This window comes from Myotis yumanensis, unplaced genomic scaffold (genome assembly GCF_028538775.1).
Source record: "Myotis yumanensis isolate MYYU_CA2020_CCGP unplaced genomic scaffold, mMyoYum1.0.hap1 SCAF_3, whole genome shotgun sequence".
Lineage (NCBI taxonomy): Eukaryota > Metazoa > Chordata > Mammalia > Chiroptera > Vespertilionidae > Myotis > Myotis yumanensis.
Window position 1 is genome coordinate 90,043,300 of NW_027223754.1, and position 25,325 is coordinate 90,068,624.

At 43.7% G+C, this 25,325-nt stretch overlaps 1 long non-coding RNA gene and 1 pseudogene across 4 annotated transcripts in view; one reads left to right on the forward strand and one right to left on the reverse strand.

Moving 5' to 3' along the window:
* Positions 1-23,893, forward strand: part of LOC139006645 (uncharacterized) — a 60,194-nt gene extending 36,301 nt beyond the window's left edge. For all 4 annotated transcript variants that reach the window (XR_011470787.1, XR_011470784.1, XR_011470785.1 and 1 more), the window contains exons 3-4: positions 22,904-22,984; positions 23,574-23,893. This is a non-coding gene — a long non-coding RNA (uncharacterized lncRNA). The remainder of the gene's footprint in view (positions 1-22,903; positions 22,985-23,573) is intronic.
* On the reverse strand, positions 955-1,359 carry LOC139005054 (DNA-binding protein inhibitor ID-2 pseudogene; annotated as a pseudogene).
* Positions 23,894-25,325: the final 1,432 nt, after the last annotated feature.

The window sequence follows — 25,325 nt, forward strand, 5'->3', positions numbered from 1 at the left end:
AAAAAGACATTTTTAATATCTTTTGGAAACAAAATGCATGTCTCTCTTTAATCCATTGGATCTCTTGCAAATAAAAATGTTTAAGTTAAAAGTCTTTCATTTTACTCACTATGCTTTCAACACAATCCTATTATACATTTAAGGAATACCATTTTCATAATTCTGAAACCTATTAGCTACTCAGATCCAATAGTTTGCTTCTCTCTACAGATCAGGCGAAGCTAACTCGCCTGACAATAAACCACCAGGAATTATAGTTGAAGAATATTCCTTCACAAAAAGGGCCTGGAAATGCTAGCAATGCCCTAGTCTCCTAACCATTTCTAACCCTTACTCAAGGGCTAAAAATGTTTGGCATGGTAGATTTTCCCCCCAATTAATACACTTGATTTGTTTTGTTTAAAACGGCTAAGTTTACTACAACTAAACTGTTATAAAAAGTTTAGCATGAATAAGTAAAATTACAATTTGTATGCAGAAATATACATGTCTGCCACTGTACAAAAGAACTCTAATTAAAGGGTACACAAGCTTTCCTTTTATAGACAGCATTCAGTAGGCTTGCATCAAAAAGAGAATTTTTGTCCAAAAGACTGCATTTAAGTAATTGAATACTGGATCTTTCTGGTATTCATGCTCCATCTTTGAAAAAAGGCATAATCTTAAATTCAGCAATTCCTTGTGATTTTAACGTTTTTGCTCTCCATTGTGGAAATAGTATAGTATAAAGAAAACCTTCTAACTACAGAAAGGGCATTAAAAGTTTTTTTCATAAATAACTAATATCAGAGTCCAGGTCAGAAACACCTTGCAGAAGATGATCTGATCCTTTTAGTTTTGCTTCCAGTTTAAAAAAATTGCATTCAACTTGTCCTCCTTATGAAATGGTTGAAAAATAAGTTCCTGTGGATTTGTTGTTGTGCAAAGAAAAAAAAAGTAATGAACACCATTTATTCAGGCACAGAGTGCTTTGCTGTCACTTTACATGAACTCAGAAGGGAATTAGGAAGCCTGCAAGGACAGGATGCTGATGTCTGTGTTTAGGGTGGTCAGAGGGTCCTGGACACTTGGCTCTGTCCAGGTTGCTAGTGGTGCAGGCTGACAGGAGTGGGGTGTGAGTCTAGGGCTATCTGCAGGTCCAAGATGTAATGGATGGTGTGCTGTAGGATTTCCATCTTGCTTACCTTTTTCTGGGGGATGCTTGGCACCATCTCCTTGTGCTTAGAGTAGTTGTCATTCATGTTGCACAGCAGGCTCATTGGGTTGTCCCCCGGAGTTTTGCTCTGGGAGATTGAGGCCCAGGCTGTGGTCTGAAAGGCTGTGTCCCCTATTGAACCTCACTGGACTGAAGACTTTCATGCTGACAGTGGAGAGGAAAGAGAGATGGGGAGGGGGTGGGCTGCCCTGGAGCTCAGGCCATTGCCACCTGGGGAGGTTCCAGTGCTCTGTACCCACTCAGCCCAGAATGAATCAGGTTTTTAAGATGAAATTTAAATGTATACTCATTATGGGCAAATTACTTTCTAAAGTGTGTTCTGCCTAATTTTCTCAGGTATACAAATATTTTGAGGCAATTTCAACAAATCAGATTTCAGAAAACTATTAAATATTTTTTGTGTGAGTTGCTTTCATTTTGTCTGAATTATCCTATCTAATAATAGACAAACATGGTAATTGACCATACCTTCGCTATGCCTCCCATTGGCTAATCAGCGTGGTATGCAAATTGACCACCGACAAAGATGGTGGCTAATTTGCATACTGCAGGCAGGGTGGGACAGCGCCATCCCTTCTGCCCTACCGCCATCTGGGCCTGCTATCTGCGACCCAGGGCAGTGGGCAACCTGTGTGCGACCCAACCCAGGGCGGCCAGGCAGGGCAGCAGCAATCAGCTGGCCCGCCTGTGCGTCCCGTGTGCGACCCAGCCCGGAGCAGCTGGGCGGGACAGCGAAGGCTTGAAGACGGCTCCGGCCAGAGCAAAGGCCTGGGTCCCGGGTGCTGGAGGAAAACTGATGCTGGCAGCCAGGGGAAAGGAAAGCCTATTGCACGAAACTTTTCATGCAACAGGCCTCTAGTCTACACTAATAAAAGAGAAACATGGTAATTAGCGTACGACCGCTACCCTTCCCATTGGCTAATCAGCATATCCTTATGCAAATTAACTGTCAGCCAAGATGGCGGCCGGCAGCCATGCACTGAAGTGAACAGGGAGGCTTGCTTGCTCCAGTGACTGCAGACTCCAACGTTCCCCGCCTAACTTGCCGGCCTCTCAGCTGCAACTCTAAGCAACTATGTACTATGTTGCAAATAAGAAGCTAAACAAAACCCCAGAAACCAGCCAGACTTAAAGCCAGCCGGACCGCAACATTGTATCAATGTTTTCAGCAGCGAGGCCTCAGAGCTAAAGCTGGCCCAGAATAAAAAGAAAACAAGGAGCAGTTGGGAGCTTCAGTCACTCGCCAGCTGGAAAACAGCCCTTAGCCCCTCACCCAGACTGGCCAGGCACCCCAGTGGGGACCCCCACCCTGATCCAGGACACCCTTCAGGGCAAACCAGCCAGCCTCCACCCATGCACCAGGCCTCTATTCTATATAGTAAAAGGGTAATATGCCTCCTGGCACTGGGATCAGCGGAGCAGCGAAGTTCCCGGCACCGGGATCAGCGTGACAGGGAGCAGCGCCCAAACCCCCTGATCGCCCTGCGGCTCTGTGTGTGACAGGGGAAGGTGCCCCAACCCTCTGATCAGCCCTGCTCTGTGCCTGATAGGGGGGAGCTCCCCAAACCCCTGATCGCCCTGCGGCTCTGTGTGTGACAGGGGAAGGTGCCCCAACCCCCTAATCAGCCCTGCTCTGTGCCTGATAGGGGGGAGCTCCCCAATCCCCTGATTACCCTGCGGCTCTGTGTTTGACAGGGAGCAGCGCACCAACCCCCTGATCGGCCCTGCTCTGTGTGTGACAGGGTGCAGCGCCCCAACCCCCCCACCCCATGGGCCCTGCTCTGTGTGTGACAGGGTAGAGCCATAACCGCCCCATTGGCCCTGCCCTGAGTGTGACAGGGTGCAGCGCCCCAACCCCCCCACCCCATGGGCCCTGCTCTGTGTGTGACAGGGTAGAGCCATAACCGCCCCATTGGCCCTGCCCTGTGTGTGACAGGGAGCGGTGCCCCAGCTCCCCTATCAGCCCTGCTCTGTGAGTGACAGGGGGGAGCTCCCCAACCCCCTGATCGACCCTGCTCTGTGTGTGACAGGGTACGGAGCCCCAACCCCCCTGATGGGCCCTGCTCTGTGAGTGACAGGGGGCAGCGCCCCAACCCCCCTGATCGGCACTGCTCTGTGAGTGACAGGGGAAAGCGCCCCAACACCCTGATCAGCCCTGCTCTGTGCGTGACAGAGGGTGGCGCCGCAACCTCCCCATCGACCCTGCCTTGAGTGTGACAGAGGGCGGTGCCCCAACCCCCCAATCGGCCCTACCCTGAGCGTGACTGAGGGTGGCATCGCAACCTCCCAATCCGCCCTGCTCTGTGCATGACGGGGCGGCGCCCCAGCTCCCCAATCGGCCCTGCTCTGAGCCTGACCAGGGGCTGCACCTAGGGATTGGGCCTGCCCTCTGCCACCCAGGAGCAGGCCTAAGCCAGCAGGTCGTTATCTCCCGAGGGGTCCCAGACTGCGAGAGGGCACAGGCCGAGCTGGGGGACCCCCCACCCCCCCGAGTGCACAAGTTTTTGTGCACCGGGCCCCTAGTCTATATATAAAAGCCTAATATGCAAATTTGTCACTGCAGGAGTTCCACTGGGAGACTGATTGCTTGCTATGACATGCGCTGACCACCAGGGGACAGCGCAGAATGAAGGAAGGCCCTGGCTGGCAGCCAGCAGCCTGTAGCCAGGGAAGGGAGACCCTGGCCAGCAGCCAGAAGGAAGGCCCTGGCCAGCAGCCGGAAGGCCCTGATCATCCCTGATCACCAGCCAGGCCTAGGGACCCTACTCATGCACAAATCTCATGCAACCGGCCTCTAGTAGTATTATAATTATAATATTTCAACACTTTGTTATATTTGAGTATATAGGTTTGTCTGTCATTTTATAATTATCAAAGGAAAATTCTTATTTTAAATCTCTACATCATCATTAAATAGTTCTAATAAAAAAAAGACCTAAATTTTAAGTCCTTAGGGACATCAAGGTGTCTCATCTACTATGTTCAAGTTCTGGCAGCATGTTGCAAAGCAGACATGTAACAGGCAATAGGGGGTAAGGACAAAACCTAATATTGTTACGTGATTGTTGATAATACCTAAGATACAGCATAAGATTATAAAGTATGTTGTTTAAGGCTAGCAGACTATTTTAATAAGTGAACCAAAAGGGGGTGGAGGGATTTCTTGGCATATCTATTTCAGAATATATCTTATAATTGAATCTTTTTCCTTCTTAACTAAGTGCATTCCTCTTAGTACATAGCTCAAGGTATTGTTACAATATCCTTGGCAAAGTAATCATTTGAAAATGAAGTTAATGCTGACAAGCCCCATTGTTCCTTTGCTGAGCTCTCCCCCAACCCAGCCTGCAGGTGAAGGTGGGCACCAAATCTGAATCTCCATCAAACTCATCCCACCCTGGTGATTCTCTGAGATCCAACCCAGGTACCAGCCCAAACCCCTTTCAGGTAGCTGCCTGTCCTGTTCCTCATAAGCTATCAGCATTGGCCCATGCCAGGGACTGTCCTAAATCTCCCGAAGGTCCACAAACCCCCAGCAAGCAGCAGCCTGCCTCAGCGTGCTCTGAGTTCACATGATAGCTCTCCCAGGGCCTCCCAACCCAGTACAAGCAGTTGCCAACCACAGATCACAGTGTAGCTCTTACCAGGTGGCCCTGGTCAGGCCTAGGCAATGGCTGATCTGGGCCTGCATGAGAGCTCCTCCCAAGAGGTCCAAGAATCAACAGTGGCCAACATCAGACCACACCAGAGCACCACCCAATTAGCTCCACAAATGACACACCCAAAGAGTGGATTCAGAAGGCACTAGAGTCCTGCTACAGTGAATCCAGTTCTGCGGGGTCATCCCCCCACACACATAATAGAACTCATCAGCTGTAGTCATGGTCAGTCCTCAGAGCCAGCCAGCCTAACAGCAATACCTTCCATTAATGTGCCAACAGCAATCAAGGCTCAACTACAATAAGAGGGCACACACAACCCACACAAAGAATAACCTAGAGCACCTGGCTCAGGTGACCAGGGAGTCTGCACCCCGGGGCCCCACAGGACACGTACTACATAAGGCCACTGTGCCAACACTAGAAGACATAGATCTACCTAATACATAGAAATAAACACAGTGAGGCAGCCAAAATGAGGAAACAAAGAAACATGTCCCAAATGACAGAACTGGGCAACACTCCAAAAAAAGAACGAAACTAAATGAAGGCAAGCAATCTACTAGATACAGAGTTCAAAACACTGGTTATAAGGCCATTCAATAAACTTAGGGGAAGAATAAATGAAATCAATGAGAAGTTACACAAAGAGCTAGAAACCATAAAAAAAGAACTACACAGAAATGGAGAATACAATAACTGAAATGAAGAATACATTAGATAGAATCAATAGCAATTAGATGAAGTAGATAATCTAATCAGTAATATAGAAGACATGGTAGCATAAAACTCAATGGAAAGAGCAAAAAGAAAAAAGAATTTTTAAAAATGAGGGTAGTTTAAGGGACCTCTGGGACAACATCAAGCATACCAATATCTGCATCCTAGGGGTACCAGTGAGAGCGAGAGATTGAACACCTATTTGAAGACAGAATGACTGAAAACTTCCCTAATCTGGCAAAGGAAATAGATATACAAGTCCAGGAAGCATAGAGACTCAAACAAGATGAAACCACCCAGACACAGCATAATTAAAAAGGCAAAGGTTAAAGACAAAAAGAGAATCGTAAAAGTAGCTAGAGAAAAGCAGTTAGTGACAAAAAAGGAAGTTCCCATAAGACTGTCAGTTGATTTCTCAACAGAAACTTTGCAGGATGAAGAGATTGGCACAAATATTCAAAATGATGAAAAGTATGGATCTACAGGGAGGAACCAAGATGGCAGCATAGGCAAACACCTGAAATTGCTGCCTTGCACAACCACTTCAAAAATACAACTAAAAGACAAAACAGACATCATCCAGAACCACAGGAAGGCTGGCTGAGTGGAAATTCTACAAGTAGAAGAAAAGAGAAAAGCACACTGGGACTCAGAGGAGGTGTGGAAGTAAAGTGCAGAGGTACGGAGGTGCATGCGGAAAGGGCTGGCAACTGAGGACACAGTTGTCTTTTTCAATCGGGAGGGAGTCTCAAGCTCCCAACTGCTCTGAACTCCAGTTCTGGGTGAGTCTCTGGGGACCCAGACTCATATGGGGAGAAACTGGACTATCTGGCATCGGGCGGAACTTGAGGGTGGCTTTCTCTCAGAGGTGCTTGCAGCGATTATCACGGGACACTGAGACCCGGGGCCTCTTAGGGCAGGACTGAGGATCAGCCATAGCTGTTTGCTCTGCCCTGTTGATTCCCTAAGACCCCGCCCCACCCAAGCTATGCACAGAGGCTTTTGCATATGAATGGCCTGGCCCTTTGCAATCTAAAATTACCTAACAAATTGGGTCAGAGAGACCCAGAACATCCAAAAGAAGGCCCAAGGCCCCACAGCAGCTTGCATTACTTCACAGCTGGGCCTCATCTGGGCACCTCTAAAACCCAAACAAAGAAGAGGAATCTGCAGATCTCTCCATAGCTCCTGCTGGGTAGCCTCAGGCAGAGGCTAAATTAGCACCTCCTTAGAGATCCAAGAGCCAGTGTACCCAGTGGTCAGAGTGGGACCATCCAGACTACAACTCCTCAGATCCATAAGGGACACACTCAGGAGGCAGACTCAGTGAGCACCAAAGCCCCATTGAAGCAAGTCTTGCCCCAGAAGGGTGTCTTCAGCCCAGAAGTTCTCCCACCATAGACACAGCTGCATCTCACAGCCAATTGGCCTGGAGGTCAATTCCTCCCAGTGATACCTACAACAATCAAGGCTTAACTACAAAAGACTTTGCACACAGCCCACAAAGGGGTGCACCAAGAGTGTCCACCTCAGGTAATTGGGGAGGCTGAGCCACTGGGCCCTATAGGACACCTAGCACACAAAGCCACTCTATCAACACAGGGAAGCAGCCAAAATGCGGAGACAAAGAAACAGTCACAAATGACAGAAATGGAGGAAAGCAAACTACTGGATATTGAATTCAAAACCACGGTTATAAGGTTTTTCAAGAATTTTCTAGAAACCTCCAATAAATTTAGTGAGACCCTCAAGAAATCTAGTGAGACCTTAGAGGTTATGCAAAAGGACCAACTAGTAATTACACATACACTGACTGAAATAAAGAATATTATACAGAGATCCAACAGCAGACTAGAGGATCGCAAGAATCAAGTCAAAGATTGGAAATATGAAGAAGCAAAAAACACCCAACCAGAAAAACAAAAAGAAAAAAGAATCCAAAAATATGAAGATAGTGTAAGGAGCCTCTGGGACAACTTCAAGTGTACCAACATCTGAATTATGGGGGTGCCAGAAGAAGAGAGAGAGCAAGATATTGAAAACCTATTTGAAGAAATAATGACAGAAAACTTCCCCTACCTGGTGAAAGAAATAGACTTAAAGTCCAGGAAGTGCAGAGAACCCCAAACAAAAGGAATCCAAAGAGGACCACACCAAGACACATCATAATTAAAATGCCAGAGAATCTTAAAAGCAGCAGGAGAAAAACAATTAGTTACCTACAAGGGAGTACCCATACGACTGTCAGCTGATTTCTCAACAGAAACTATGCAGGCCAAAAGGGAGTGGCAAGAAATATTTAAAGTGATGAATAGCAGGAACCTACAACCAAGATTACTTTATCCAGCAAAGCTATCATTCAGAATTGAAGGTCAGATAAAGAGCTTCACAGATAAGAAAAAGCTAAAGGAATTTGTCACCACCAAACCAGTATTATATGAAATGCTGAAAGGTATCCTTTAAGAAGAGGAAGAAGAAGAAAAAGGTAAAGACAAAAATTATTAACAACAAATACATATAGTGAATCTAAAAATCAAGTGAATAAATAATCTGATGAACAGAATAAACTGGTGATTATAATAGAATCAGGAGCATAGAAAGGGAGTGGACTGACAATTCTCCGGGGGAAAGGGGTGTGGGGTTGGGGGAAGAGACTGGACAAAAATTGTATACCTATGGATGAGGACAGTCGGGGGGAGGGGTAAGGGCAGAGGGTAGGGTGGGAACAGGGTGGAGGGGAGCTTTGGGGGGGGAAAAGAGGAACAACTGTAATAATCTGAACAATAAAGATTTAATTTTTTTTAAAAAGAAGAAAAAAGCATGGATCTATAACCAAGATTGCTCAACCCATCAAGGCTATCATTGGAACCAAAGGAGAGATGAAGAACTTCCCAGACAAGAAAAGCTAAAGGAGTTCATAACCACTAAGCCAATATTAAGAGAAATGTTAAGGGACTTCAAGAAGAAGAAGGAGGGGGAGGAAATGGGGGAGAATAAAAATTTAAATAATAAAATGGCAATAACTACATACCTATTAATAATTACTTTAAATGTAAATCGATAAAATGCTCTAATCAAAACACATAGGCTGGCTAAATGGAGAGGGAAACAAGACTCATACATGTGCTGCCTACAAGAGACCACTTCAGCCATGGCTCGTGTGCCTCAGTTGATTCGAGCACTGTCCTGTATACCAAAAGGTCATGGGTTGGACTCTTGGTCAGGGTGCATACTTGGGTTTCTATCACTAGTCGAGGCACATACTGGAGGCAAATGATTAATGTTCTGTCTCGCTCTCATTCTGCCTTCCCCTCTCTGTTAAAAAAAATCAATGAACATGTCCTCAGATTAGGATGAAAAAAAAATAATACCACTTCAGATTGAAAGACACACACAGACTGAAAGTAAATCAATGGAAAAAGATATATCATGCAAATAGAAATGGTAAAACAGGTGATGTAGCAATACTTATAGCAGACAAAATAAACTTTAAAATAAAGGCTATAGCCCTAGCTGGCTTGGCTCAGTGGATAGAGCGTCAGCCTGTGGACTGAAGGGTCCCAGGTTCGATTCCAGGCAAGGGCACATGCCTGGGTTGTGGACTCCATCCCCAGTGGGGGGCGTGCAGGAGGCAGCCGATCAATGATTCTCTGTCATCATTGATGTTTCTATCTCTCTCTCCTTCTCCCTTCCTCTCTGAAATCAATAAAGAAATATATTTAAAAAAATAAAATAAAGGCTATAGCAACAGACAAAGAAGGACATTATGTATGCAATAACCAAAATATGGAAGCAACCCAGTCCCAGCAGAGGGAGCCATAGCAGAGTGGATTACAGATAGTTCAAACAGGGTACTGAGGGCCAGTTAGAAACAGCCTGACATTGTCCTGCACCAGAGATTTGGAGTCATAGCGGATCTACCTAATATGTAGACACAAACCCAAACAAGCAGCAAAATGGGGAAACCAAAAAAACAAAACAAAAAACAAACAAAAGCAATCCCCAAAAGAAAGAACAAGAGAATTCTGCAGAAGATCTAAATGAAATGGAGATAAGAAATGTATCAGATATAGAGTTCAAAATAATGATGGCAATGATGTTCAACAGCATGAAAAAAGATATAGTAACTATGAAAAAACACCAGTTGGAAATAAAGAATGACATAGCACTAATAAAGAACATATTGGAAGGAAGACACAGCAGATTAGGGGAAGCTGAGGATAGGATCAGTGAATTAGAAGACAGGGTATAACAAAATCACTCAGAGAGTCAAAAAGAAAAAACAATTAACAAACAGGAGGACAGCTTAAGGAAGCTATGGGATAACATGAAACATAACAATATTCACATAATAGGTGTACCAGAAGAAGAAAGTGAGCAAGAACATGTTGAAGAAATAATGGCAGAAAACTTTCCTAACCTGGTAAAATACAAGGCCACAGAAGTCCAGAAAGCACAGAGTGTCTCAAGCAAGAAGAACCCAAACAGGCCCACACCTAGACACATCATAATTAAAAGGCCAAAAATTAAAGACTAAGACAAAATCTTAAAGGCAGAGAGAGAAGAGCAATGTGTTACCTACAAAGGAGCTCCCATAAGGCTGTCAGCTGATTTCTCATCAGAAACTCTACAGACCAGAAGGGATTTGCATGAATTATTCAAGGTAATGAAAAGCAAGGATCTAAAACCAAGATGACTATATCCACCAAAGCTATGATTCAAAATAGATGCTGAAATAAAGAGCTTCCCAGACAATAAAAGGCTAAAGGAGTTTATCACCACCAAACCAGCACTGCAAGAAATGCTAAGGGGACTGATGAAATGAGAAGAAGAAATATAGAGAGAGGAAAACATAGGCATACAGAATTAAAATGGCAATAAATATCAATAATCTTAAATGTAAATGGATTAAATACTTCATTCAAAAAGACATAGGCTAGCTAGCTGCATAGATAAAAAAAACATGACTCATATATCTGCTGTCTAAAAGAGACCCACCTCAGAACAAAGGACTCACACAGGATGAGAGTGAAGAGATGGGAAAAATTTTTTCATGCAAATGGAAATGAAAAAGAAGCTGGGGTAGCAATACTAATATCTGAAAAAATAGACTTCAAAACGAATGCCATCACAATAAACAACAAAGTTCACTACAAAATACTAAAGGGATCAGTGCAACAAGAGGATATAACCCTGGTAAACATATATGTACCTAATATAGGAATACTTAGATATATAAAAAAAATTCTACAAGACTTTAAGGGAGAGATCAACAGCAATACAGTCACAGTAGGGGACTTTAACACCCCACTGTCTTCACTGGATAGATTTTCCAGACAAAAAATTAACAAGAAAATAGTGACTCTAAATGATACACTGGATCAGATGGGTTTAAAAGACATTTATAGAACATTTTACCCCAAAGCTATAGACTATACATTCTTCTCAAGTGCACATGGGTCATTCTCAAAGATAGACCGCATGTTAGAACACAAAACAAGTCTCTACAAGTTCAAGAAGATTGAAATCGTATCAAGCATCCTCTCAGATCACACTGGAATGAAATTAGAAATCAACTACAGTAAAAACACTCAAAAACATTTAAATACATGGTGGCTAAATAGCATGTTATTAAACAATGAATTTTTTTTAAATATATATTTTATTGATTTTTTACAGAGAGGAAGAGAGAGAGATAGAGAGCCAGAAACATCGATGAGAGAGAAACACCGACCAGCTGCCTCCTGCACATCTCCTACCGGGGATGTGCCCGCAACCCAGGTACATGCCCTTGACCGGAATCGAACCCGGGACCCTCCAGTCCACAGACCGACGCTCTATCCATTGAGCCAAACCGGTTCGGCAACAATGAATTTTGAGATAGGCCTGTACTGCTATGAACTTCCCTCTCAGGACTGCTTTCACTGGGTCCCATAGGCTTTGGGTTGTTATGTGTCCATTTCATTTGTTTCCAGGAAGCTTTTTATTTCTCTCTTGATTTCATTGGTAACCCATTCATTACTTAATAACATGCTACTCAGCCTCCATGTGTTTAAATATTTTGGGGTGTTTTCATTGTAGTTCATCGTTAGTTTCATGTTATTGTGATCTATCTTTGAGAATGGCTCACGTGTACTTGAGAAGAATGTATATTCTGCAGCTTTGGGGTGAAATGTTCTATAAATATCATTTAAGTCCATCTGATCTAGTGTGTCATTTAGAGTCGTTGTTTCCTTGTTAATTTTTTGTCTGGAAAATCTATCCAATGAAGACAGCAGAGTGTTAAAGTCCCCTACTATGATTATATTACTGTTGATCTCTCCCTTAAAGTATTCTAGAGTTTTAAAAAATATACATTTAACTATTCCTATATTGTGTGCAATTATGTTTACCAGGATTATATCCTCTTGTATTGATCCTTTTAGTGTTATGAATGTCCTTCACTATCTCTTGTTATGGCCTTCATTTTGAACTCTATTTTGTCAGATATAAGTATTGCTACCCCAGCTTTTTCTTTCATTTCCATTTGCATGGAAAAATTTTTTCCATCCCTTCACTTTCATTCTGTGTGAGTTTTTTGTTTGGTGGTGTGTCACTCGTAGACAGCATTTAATTGGGTCCTGTTTTTGTATCCATTCAGATACCCTATGTATTTTTTATTGGAGCATTTAATCCATTTACATTTAATGTTATTATTGACAGGTACTTATTTATTGCCATTTTTTTTCTTTATGCCTGTGTTCCTCCCTCTCTTTCTATTTCTTCTTTTTTTACAACAGTCCCTTTAGCATTTCTTGCGTTGCTGGTTTGGTGGTAATCCAGTCCTTTAGCCTTTTTTTTTTGTCTGTGAAGCTCCTAATTTCACCTTTAATTTTGAATGATAGCCTTGCTGGATAGTGTAGTCTTCAATTCAGTCCCTTGCTTTTCATTACTTTGTATACTTCATGACATTCCCTTCTGGCATGAAGTGTTTCTATTGAGAAATCAGGTGATAGTCTAATGGGAGTTCCCTTGTAGGTACATTTCTGTCTCTTGCAGTCTTTAAGATCTTTCTTTGTCTTTAATGTTTGCCATTTTAATTATGATGTGTCTTGGTGTGGGTCTTTTTGGGTTCATCTTGGTTGGGACTCTCTGTGTTTCCTGGACTTGTGTGACTTTTTTTTTCACCAGGTAAGGGAGGTTTTCTGTCATCATTTCTTCAAACAAGTTCTCTTTTTCTTGTTCAGCTTCTTCTCCTTCTGACACCCCTATTATGCAGATGTTGTTTTGTTTCATGTTGTCCCAAAGCTCCCTTAGGCTCTCCTCCTGTTTTTTTTAAGTTTTTTCTCCAGTTGCTGCTCTGCCTTGGTGGGCTTTTTTCTACCTTGTTTTCTAGCTCACTGATGCAGTCCTCAGCTTCTTCTAGTCTACTGTTGATGTTTTTTATTGTGTTCTTTATTGCAGCGATGTCATTCTTCATTTCTTCTTGGTTCTTCTTCATTGTCTTCCAACCTTTTCAGCATCCTTATGACCATTGCTCTGAATTCTTTCTCTGACAAATTGCTTGCCTCCATTTTATTTACTTTCTTTTCCAGTGATTCCTCCTTTTCTTTCATATGGGGTCTGTTTCTTTGTCTCCCCATTTTCACTCCTTTCAGTGTGCCTGGTTATGTGGCTCACTCTCTACCACATTGGCCAAAGGCACAAAATACAACTCAACAAGACATGACACAGAGGGAACAAACATGAATGTATACATGACACCAATAACCCCAAATAAAGGTTACCAACAGAGAAAAGAAAATTCGGGGAGAGAAGAGAGTACAAAAATAATATTGAGAAAAGGAAAAGGGTATGAGAGAAAAGAAAATGAAGAAAAAAGAAGGTGAAAGAAAGAGAAAAGAAAAACTATATATGTATATGGAGAGGAAACTCCACAAAACCAACAACTAAACCAAAAAATGCAAATCACAAACTGCCAGAAAAAAAAGGAGGAGAGCTGAATCTGAAGAGGCAGAGCTTATTTTCAGAAGGTAAGGTAAAGGAACTGACTGAATGGAGTAGTGGCCATGATTCAGTATAGAGGAGGTAGAAAGAGAATGAGTGTATAAGAAGAAAAGTAAAAATCAAAATACTCAATTAAAAAATATATAATAATAATAATAATGGTAATTAAATATATATATTCAAAAAATATATAAATTTATATAAAAATTTTCTCCTTTATCTATCTATCTATTCATCTATTTTTGAAAAAGGAGAATAGAGTAGGTAGCAGATAGGCCTGAGTTTGGTGAGTGAAACTACTAATTAAGCTATTAGTGCGAAGAAGAGAACAAGCGAGGGGAGGAAAAACAAAAGCATAAAATAAAAATAATAAAAAAACTAACAAACTATTAAATGAGCAACAACAAGAAGAAAAAAATTGGCTAGTGAAGAAAGAGAAAAGAGAAGGGTGCATGATTTTGGAGCAGGGGAAAGGAAATTAGATATATGAGTAAGAGTCATATGTATAAGCTGGAGAGCAAAACAGGGAGAGGTGATCCAGATCTTGTAATTGCAAGATCCTGGGTTTAGCGAGTAACAGCAAGAAAATTATAAAGACAGAGCAACCTCCCCACTGTGTGTTTCTCTCCCCCTCCACCCCCCCCTTCACCCCCCTCTACCCCCCCACCCGGGCCTAGCCCTGCATGGCCAGTGCAGAACTTCAGGCTGCCTTTCTGGGCGCAGCCTCCCACGGCTTTGGGCTTAGGTCTAGAGTCCCCCGCTGCCAGCAGCCCTGTGGACACCCTTCCACAGTGGAGCGCTACCCTTGTCCCTAAGGGACGTGGTGTTGGTTCAGCGCAGTCCAGGCTACGCACACTTCTCCCTCCAGCCCAGATTCCAGATTCCACCAGTTTCTTGGCTAACTCTGACGTTCTTGTCCATGGATTGCCTCTCCAGCTGAGTTTAATTCACGAATTCCGGGTGGATGTTATTCGCCAGTTCCTGGTGAATGTTTCTTCTATCTGCTCCTTCAGAAGAGCCCGACCCATCTGCCTATTTGGCTACCATTTTGTCTCCCCCTGGACAAACTTTTTAGGAGCCGACAGCTGGGGAGGCTGGAGTCTCGGTGTTTGTGGGTTCACAGCTGTGGCAGCTGGTGTCTGCCTGGTGTGGCTGTAGGGTCCCTGGTAGTGTCCGAGGTCTCCCTGGGTGGAGGTGAGGGTGGGCTCCCAGCCACAGCCACTGTCCCCCTCAAGATGACGTGGTCTCTGCAGCAGAGCCGGCCACCCCGGGAGAGATTTCAGTGGTAGTAGAGGTTGCCCAGCTTGGGGGAGCCTGGTCCGCCAGTCTCCAACAGTCCTGCGAAATATAACTGTCACACACACACACACACACACACACACTCACACTCACACGCCCCACAGGTCCACGCACTCCCCTTTCGCTCTTTCAGTCACACACTCTTTCTCACTCTATGTTTCTGTATTTAAAGTGTATCGCTTGCAGACAGCAAATAATTAGGTTTGCTTTTTTATCAAATCTGAAATCTGACAATCTCTGCTTTTTATTGGCACACTTAGTCAATTTAAACTTAATGTAATTATTGATCTGATTGGTTTTAATCTACCATTTTGCTATTTGCTTTCTATTTTGTCATCTATATTCCCCCCTCATCCCCTTTATCTTCGTTTGTATTAATTCATTATTTTTGCATTCCATTTTATTTTTTGTATTATTTTTTATCTATTTCTCTTGATATTATTTCTCTAGTGAGTGCCCCAGGGATTACAAAATTTAACTTATCACAATATACTTCATAATGTTGAAATATAGGAATCCTGTAACATGGTTTCACTTAACATTTCACTCATTTTTTGTAATGTATTATAAACCAAATAATACTAGATCCCAAGTTTCTGCTCTATTATGATTGATTCATGGTCAAATATTCAATTTCAAACAATACTCATAATTATGGTAGGTACAACCTGACCCAACAAAGACAAAACCAATTCTCATTGGTCTAAAATTTTTTCTGAATAATTCCATGTCTTTGTCTATATATATAAAAGCCTAAGTGACCATCCAACCGTCTGACTGGCTGGTAGGTATGATGCTCACTGACCACCAGGGGCAAATGCTCAACGCAGGAGCTGCTGAGCTGTGGTGACTTGGCAGCAGCAATTCTCGGGTGACACACCCTGGAACCAGAGAGGAGGGAGTGCGATTCCACCTTCAGCTGTGGGTTATGTTGTTGCTGGGGCACTGTTGGCCCTGAATCTGGTTTACTGCACACTTGCATTTGTGTTCCACACCCTGTACGACAGCAACTTTGCAGAGTGCCCTCTCACACTCCAGGACCCTTTAGGGGATGTCAGAGAGCCAATTTCGGCCCAATCCCTGCAAGCAAGGCTGAGGGACCCCACCTTCTGGAGGACCCACTCACTGTGCAAACACCTTTCGAACCATGGTGCCACCCCAGGTGCTGCTAGCTGGGGAGGGACCGTGGGAGGTTGGCTCCAGGGTGTGTCCAGCCCATCTTGCCCAGCCCCCCCCCCACCAGCCACCTCCTAATTAATTTCCTTTCAATGTGCATGAATCCATGCACCAGGCCACTAGTCCTATATAAGAAAAGAGAAACATGTAAATTGATCATCCCTCTGCTACGCTCACCAGCCAATCAGGAGTTAATATGCAAATTAACCCAACAAAGATGGTGGGTTAATTTGCATACACAGGTGCTGGGTGGAGAGCAGAGCAGGAGAGCCAGCGGAGAGTGGAGTGGCTTGGGGAAATTGGCTCCCCAAGCCGCCAGACGGAGAGAGAGAGGGAGAACTTGGCGGCTTGGAGGACTTGGCAGAGTGGGAGGCCATGGGACAGAGACAGAGCAGGAAGAGAAAACCAAGAGCGTGGGGAGCACCAGCAATTCTGGGAATAGTAGTTCTGGTGGCAGCCCCAGGACTGGAAACAAGCCCAGAGCGTGGGGAGCACCAGGTATGCTGGGAATCATAGTTCTGGTGGCAGACGGATCTCCTAGACACTAGAGTAACAGTTCTCAACCTGTGGGTTGTGACCCCTTTGGGGGTCGAACGACTCTTTCACAGGGGTCGCCTAAGACTATCGGAAAACACATATATAATTACATATTGTTTTAGTGATTAATCACTATGCTTTAATTATGTTCAATTTGTAACAATGAAATTGGGGGTCACCACACATGAGGAACTGTATTAAAGGGTTGCAACATTAGGAAGGTTGAGAACCACTGCATTAGAGCAAAGTGAGCCTGGAGCAAGTTACTGTTACAGTGGGGGATGGAGGGAAAGCAAAGGTGAGAGACATAAGTAAAATCAGAGTGTCTAGGAAAAATTAAAGGGAAGATATCCTAAAACTTCCAGGAAATCTCCACCAATGAAGCAAAGAGAAAAAAAAATGCCTCTATTATTCTGTGAGCAACAAACCAAACTGAGTTGGGGTCTCAGACAATTCTCTCATATGACTGCAAAGACTGAAACTACCGGATTGGAGAGGGCTCCCCTGAGGGCTCCCAGATTGGAGAGGGTGCAGGTCGGGCTGAGGGGCCCCCACACCCCCCAGTGCATGGATGTCATGCACCGGGCCTCTAGTATCATTATAAAAGTGATGGTGAAACCTAAGTAGCTCACTGAAGTTTATTCCCTGCCTCTAAACAAATATTTGGAACATTTAAATTTGAATTCCAAAGTTGAAAGAAAATTTAAAGTCCTCTAGTCAAGACCCTCATTTTATATACAAAGAAGTGATATCTGGACACGTAAAGGGCTGATCTAAGATCACATGCATTCCAGCCTTGGCCTGATAGCTCAGTTGGTTAGAGCTGTGTCCTGATACAGCAGAGTTGTGGGTTCTGTCCCCCATCAGGGTACATACAGGAAGCAACCTTTAAATGCATAGATAAATGGAGCAACAAATCGATGTTTCTCTCTCTCAAAAAAATTAATGAATAAGATCACAGGCATTCATTAATTAATCACTTAAAATTTTTAAATTTATTCTAAAAACATGCATTAAGTGCTTGACATATACTTGCCACTGAAGATAGAAAATGAGTAAGAACTAAAAATCATCGAATTGTATACTTAAAACAGATGTGTGTTATAGTAGGTAAATCATATCTCAGATAAAGCTATTAAAAATGAGTGAGATCCAGTCCTTCCCATCATGGAGATCACAGTACAGTAAACCCTCTATTTTGCAGACCTCCATTTAACACACTTCAGATTTAACGGACAAAATTTCCAATCTGTATCTCATATGTGAAAATTAACAGCCAGTTAATTTTAAAATGCTTCTAACCAATATTTGTTTATTTGGTTATTTTTTGTTATTAATTCACTGTTATTTTTAACAAATTTTAGCGAATAGGCCATATGTTGGAAAAAACACTAGTAATTTCACCAACATAAATAAATATTACATATCTACAGCTATAGTCTATATATTTAAATCCCAGAGTCACTGCTCATAAACAGTGTTTGGGGAATGATTCGCACATGTTCACACCACATCTCGAGTGGTAATTGGTTCTGTTGTCTGGTGGCCTAACTTTCTGCAGCAGTTTTAACTCCTGCCAGCAGACCATCTGACATGCACTAAGCCAACCCTCCACCGTATGCCTTTCTTTACTTGTGGTGATTGGTGAGTGAACACATTTACTAGACCTATTCAGTATAAATTTAATATGTTTTTTTAATTGATTTCAGAGAGAGAAAGGGAGAAGGAGAAAGGGATAGAAGCATCAATGATGACAGAGAATCATTGATCAGCTGCCTCCTGCACGCCCCTACTGGGAATCGAGCCTGCAACCCAGGCATGTGCTCTGACAAGAAATTAAACTGTGACCTCCTGGTTCATGGGTCAATGCTCAATCACTGAGCCACACAGGCTGGGCTCAGTGTAAATTTAAAATTACAGTAATACCTATAGAAAATTTTTCTGTGAAATTAAAGTTTTCATACATACTTAATTTTAATTACACAAATGTGTCTACATAAGTAGAGCCAGGTAAACTAACTAATTTGTCAATTTTTTAGCACACACATTTGGAAAACCTACTTTATTATATAATGGATTTTCAGTTTTAATGGACACCCCCTTGCCCAAATTAGTCCATTATATCAAGGTTTTACTGTATAAGGATAATATAATACAAGCATAGCAATGACAATAAAATTTGATCATGCTATAACAGACCAGTATGCTTAACCACTCAATTTTGGAGTACTCTGGGGCTGAGGCTTGACCCTAAGTGTCAGGCTTTAAATATCAATTGTATGTTGATGACTCCAAAATTTTTATCTCCAGCAGATGTCTCTCCCAAAATCCAGACACAAATATCCAATTGACAATCTGACATCTCTCCTCTAAAGGTGAATTAGCTTCTCAAATTCAACATGTCAAAAACCAAATTCCTGATCTTCCCTTCTAAATCTACTACTTCCACAGCTGTCAGCATCTCAATTCATTGACAGCTCCATCTTTTCAGTTGCTCAGGCCAAAATCCCTGGAGTCATCTGAACCTATGCAGCTAGAGGAAGAGACGCCCATAAATTGTCCTCTCAGGACTGACCTGATGGTGAGGCCTCTCAATCTGCTTATTTTTCAAAATTAGCACCTTATAATCCATTCTCTTGTTGGCTAGTGTCCTTCCCTTTTCTCTTTGATTGTTAGCTTTTATAAATAGGCCATTGTCCCAGAATATTAGCGTTAGAAGGAATTTGCCCCAATTCTTATATTTTTTAATTGAAAAACCAAGGCCAAAGAGGATAAATGCTTTGCCCACAATCACATAATTAAAACTGCTTTCCTGCTTTAAAGTTCACTCTCCATATGATCAACTCACAATCTGTAGGGCATGTGCTGTAAGTTCTAACAGTGTGGATTAACTGCAATGATTCATCCACATGCTCTTGCCCAGTCACAGGTAACACATATCTGAGACATCTGCTGTAGTGTATTGAAAGCATTCAGACTGGGTCATGCTGGGAGGAAGCTCAGGAGAGACAGAACATTTGACCCTGGCCTTGTTAACAGCACACCTAAGAGCAGATGGTCTTAGAGGAGAAACAAAGAAAGATTCATTTGTAACCCTACCCTACCCTAGATTGCATGTCTAACCACTCAACAAAAATGCCAGCGGGAGTTAAGTAACTCAGAGTAGTACAGGGCTCTGTCTGTATGTTACCAATCATCTGCATTTCTATATTCAGGCAGTGTATGTGAGATATAGTCTATATTACTTGAAAGAACTTAGTATCTGGAATTCTGTATCCATTTTTGTCAGAGAAAAGATTACGGAATGCTACTGCACAAAAGTCTACTTAGCCCCATATTGCTGGATGTGGCACTGATGCCAGGAACTGAATTATGCTCCCCACTCCAGCTTTCAGATGTTGAAGTCCGAACACCCATGTGACTGTATTGGAGATAAGGCTTTGAAGAGGTGATAAAGGTTAAATGAGGTTATGAGGGCGGAGCCCTGATCTCATAGAACTGGCTGATAAGATGAGGAAGAGACACCAGACCTCTCTCCCTGCCATGGGAGGACACAGGGAGAAGGCAACCATCTGAAAACCAGGAAGGAGGTTCTCACCAGAACCTGACCATGCTGGCATCCTCATCTTGAACTTTCAGTTTCCAGACCTGTGACAAAATAAATGTCTGTTGTATAAGCCATCTAATCTATCTTATTTTGCTCTGGCAGCCTCAGCAGACTCAGACACTGACCTCTAAGAACCGCATGGATTCTGTGGGCATGGCATTCAGCTTCATAGCATGGGCACCAGGAACACCAGGTGCTCCCTGCCGTGGCTGCCAAATATCCAGTTTTGGGGGTAGGCCCAGAATTGGTTATAGTAACGTAAGTTCTGATGCCAGTTTGGGCAGCTCCTCACATACAAGGTGGTCAGTAATGAGGTGCGTTCATATATGCACGTGACAGCACAGCTGCACCACCAGTGTATGCACCCCCTCGTCCAGCAGATATTCACTGAGTACCAACTATGTGTCAGGCACATGGGTGTTGGGGATATAGTAAAAAACAGAATGGGCACCATGGCTGGTGCCTCCTAGTGACGACCCACAGACTAAAGAGTCTTGGGTGATTCCAGTCAAGGGCATGTCCTGGATGGCAGTTCTGATCCCCAGCCTGGGTCGGGGCATGTATGGGAGGCAACCAATTGATGTGTCTCTCACATCAATGTTTCTCTCTCTCTCTACCCCCTCCCTCCTTCACGTCCACTCTCTCTAAAAATATCCTTGGGTGAGGATTAACAAGCAAACAAAAGAAAAACAGAATGGGCAAAACTCCTTGTCCTTTTAGAGCTAATCCTCTGTTGCGGAAGCCAGAGGACAAATGAAATAAATAAGTAAAATATATGATAAGCTAGACAGTAATAAGTACTAACATCCTATTTAATAATAGACAAACATAGTAATTGACGGTACCTTCGCTACGCCTCCCATAGGCTAATCAGTGTGATATGCACCGCCATCTGGGCCTGCTATTTCATACCCGGGGCAGTGGGGCGAGACAGCGCCATCTTGCCTGCCCTGCCGCCATCCAGGCCTGCTATCTGCAACACAGGGCGGCGGGCATCTGTGTGCAACCCGACCCGGGGAGGCCGGGCGGTGCAGCAGCGATCGGCCAGCTTGCCCGGCCTCAAACGGGGCATCCCGTGTGCAACCCGACCCGCGGTGGCGCCCCAACCTCCAGATTGTCCCTGCCGTGTGCGTGACCCGGGGCGGCGCCTCAACACCTGGATCAGCCCTGCCGTGTGTGCCACCCGGGGAGGCGGGGCAGGCACCGAGGGATAGGGCCTGCCATCTGCCACCCAGGAAGCGGGCCTAGGCCAGCAGGTGGTCATCTCCCTAGGGGTCCCAGACTGTGAGAGGGCACAAGTGGGCTGAGGGACACCCCCCACCCACCTCCCCCGCCAGTGCACAAATTTTTGTGCACCGGGCCTCTAGTATAAAATAAGGCAGCAAGGGGGTTGGGGAATCAGTGGTGATTTTCTAAGTTGAGAGGTCAGGTGAAGTCTCACAAAGAAGGTGCCAATGGTGTAAAGATGTGAAAGAGGTGGGGGAGGGAGCTGTGTGTATATTAGCAAAAGAACATTCCAGAATGACAGAAAGGCAAAGGGCCTGAGGTATGTTAGGAAAACACCAAGAAGGGCAGTGTGGCAAAGAAGAGATGAAATGAGTTGAGAGTGATGGGGCTGGTACAGATCACATGGAGCCTGCAGACCATTCCATTGATCAGAGCAGCACAATCTGCTTTACATTTCAACAAAACCTCTCGGGCTGCTGTGGAGCAAAAACTTTGGAATACACGCTGCATTGGTTTCCGTAACCAATTATCACAAACTGGTGGCTTAAAACAACAAACATTACGCTCTCTTGTTCCTGGAGGCTAGAAGTCTGAAATCAAGGTGTCAGCAGGTTAGTTTCTTCTGAGCTCCTGAAGGAGAATCTGCGCCAGGTCTCTCTCCTGGCTTCAGCTGCTTGCGTCAATCCTTGCTCTATGGCTGCATCACTCCAGTCTGCTTTGTCTTCTTATGGCCCTTTTCCCATGTGTGTTTTGGTGTCTCTATCCCTGAATCTCCGTCTCCTTTCTCTTATAAAGACATCAATCATTGTTTTTAGGACCCACCCTAATCCTGCATGACCTCATCTTACTAATTACATCTGCAGAGACCCTATTTCCAAATAAGGTCACATTGACAGGCCCTGATTGACATGAATTTGGGGAGATACTGTATTTCACACCATTTACCTATCATTAAAATGCTGCATTTAGGTTTACCATCTGGAAAAAAGCAAAACTAGTTTGTGTTTTTTAAAATAGATACTTAAATCAGGTCATGCAGTTTATGGGAAAGAAAACACCATGTGAAATGAGGGTTGATCCCTCAGCAAGATGGAGTTGGCCAAAAACATGTACGTAACAAGGCCAAACAAAGTACAGGTCTGAAGGACTAATCTGTTCTTTCCAAAGTAATAGGAAACTTATATGAAGACATATATCTGAAAAGAAAACAAAAAGACCTTTCCACAAGTACTTTCAGTAATGATGGTCTGAGTCCTGGCTTTGGGAGTGAATGGCTGTCACTGGCCAGGTGGTCTGGCGGGTCTGCACTGGGAGTCTCCAATGTACAGCGGGGCAAGGGCTGCCAATTCTTTCCTGGTGACTTTTTAAAAGAGAACATGTTTGTTCTCCTTGAAACAAAAATGTGGAATGAATTCAACCTCTAAAAATAATAATAAAAATCAAACATATTCTTAAACCTCCACATCTCTTTTCCAGACTCACCCACTGGGCATTTCTCTCCACGGTGATTTCTGTGCCTGTTTGACTGAAGTTCAGGAACAAATCCCAGGAAAGAAGGTCAGCAAGGACAGCATGGTGCCCTGCCTCCTTTACCTGCCCAGTTTGCTGCTGCCAGCCAAGCTCCTGTGGCATTGTGTTAACACGTTTTTACATAACTGTGTCCAATTCAGGATAAAGTCACAGAACATTGCTGGAGACAATACTGAGCACACGAAGCTGCTTTGCAACCATGAGATATGATCACAGGAATTCTCTCTCTCTCTCTCTCTCTCACACACACACACACACACACCACTCTTTAGTGTGTTGCCCTTTCAATGCACCTTCCCTACTCCTCTGGTCTAGCTGTTCCTCCTTTCCATACCCTCTCCCCACATATGCACAATTCACCCCCTTTACCCCCACCCCCGCCCCAGCACCTGGCCTTACCAAAGGCCTGCACCTCCAGCCTTTGCACCCACACGCTGCCTGTGATAGGCAGTTAGACAGGCATGAGCAGAGCAGGAATCGCAGGCCAGGTTGCAGAGGGTCACCAGGGCAGGGAGCCCCAGGTGCCTAGCAATGGGCAAAACTACTAGCCTTCACACAACTACTCCCTTAATCAATAACCCCTGAAAATGACATTTAGACCTTCGCTATGTTTCAGTGACATCAGGACCAGCAGCAATGGCTAATGACCCCCTCCCTGGCGCTGACCAATCATCGGAGATCAAGACCTGAGGAGACACACCAGGAGAGCTGATAAACATTCTCTTGAGATCCTCCTCTGAGACCTCAGATAAAAGGCCTCAGGATGGAGGAACCAATGCAGCTCTTTCGATGGAGTACACCTGCGCCTCTCCCCACCCTCTCTTTCCCCAGGGCAGCTCTCTCTCCCGCCCTCCCCCACGCTCCAAAGGCCCTTCTTTTGCTGTAACTTGTTTTTTGAGCCCATTTCTTCTATGGCTCACTACTTCTACCTCTGTGGCTTCCTAAATAAACTTTTCTTATAATTTGATTCTTGACTCTGAATTCTTCTCTTAGCCAGAACTCAAGAACTGAGGTTGCTGAACTGAGGTTAACACCTGATGCCTACCTGTCCCCCTTCCCCCATGCGCAAAAGATTGCCCACGTGATACCTACGCATATTCCCGCCTCCTTCCCATTCAATGTGACATATAGAGATTTAGCTGGATCACACATAAAATCAAATTGCCTGCAACACAGCTCTATACACAATTCAAGGCACGTTGGGAGAGTCACCTCACCAAAGCCTCTAGGTGCCCTGCAAGTGAACACAAGTACAGACACCTCTGCCTCTTCTCTCCACAGACAACCCCTTGCCCCAAGCCCATAGTTTTGGTATTTCAATAATAAGGCTAGACTGAAGCACAGAATAAGTCCAAATATAAAGAAAGCTCTCCACTCTCACTAAAAATTTTATTTATGTAACTTTTTCATGAATGTTCAGCCTTTTTTGCCTTACTTTTTGGTTTCCTGCTTTTTAATTCCAATGGTAGCATATTGCCCTGGCTGGTGGGGTTCAGTTGGTTGAGTCATCCCATGCACCAAAGGGTCACTGGTTTGATTTCGGGTCAGGGCACATGCCCAGTTTGGGGGTTCAATCCCTAGTTGGGATGCGTGCAGGAGGCAACTGATAGATGTTTCTCTTTCTCTCTCTCTCCCTCCCTCTCTCTTTAAAAATCAATAAAACATATTCTTTTTAAAAAGAAGAAAAAAGTAAATGGTAGCAATTTAAATACTCTGTTGTACACCTTGCTCTTTACTATATCTTTATTGATGTACATTTTACATATCATGTAATTCAATGATTTTTTTAGTAAATTAGCAAGTTGTGCAACCATAACCATAAGTCAGTTTGTTATTGTTTCCATCACTCTAATAAGGTCCTTTATGCCCATACACAATTAACCTTCCCCATGTCTCCCCCAGCCCAACCTCTTTTGCTTGCTGATTAGCAACTATGATAAAGTAATTTTGGGTATTGTCATCATAGTCTAAACTTGGCCAGGTTCCTTCCCATCAGAGGAACCAGACATTTTCACAGGACCCATCTTCTTGGTAATCGTGATGGTGGAACTGCAGGCGGGGGAGGCGTGGAGGAAGCTGTGGCTGCACATTGAACCCAGAAGCCCTTTTGCCCCCAAACCAAACCACACCTCTGCCAAGAACAACTTTTTAAAAAGCTTGAAAACAAAATTCACAGGAAAAATGACTACATGCCTGTCTTAAATTTTCTTTAAATTAAATTTTAAAAAGTAACAAAAAACATCCTGAATTATTCTGACCTGAAAGGTTTTTCCTAACTGAAAAAGATCAACTGAGATCAAATAAGATATCACCATGCTCAGGTACACAGGGAAATGCCTGTCATTGACCATCTGAAGGTTTTTTGTGT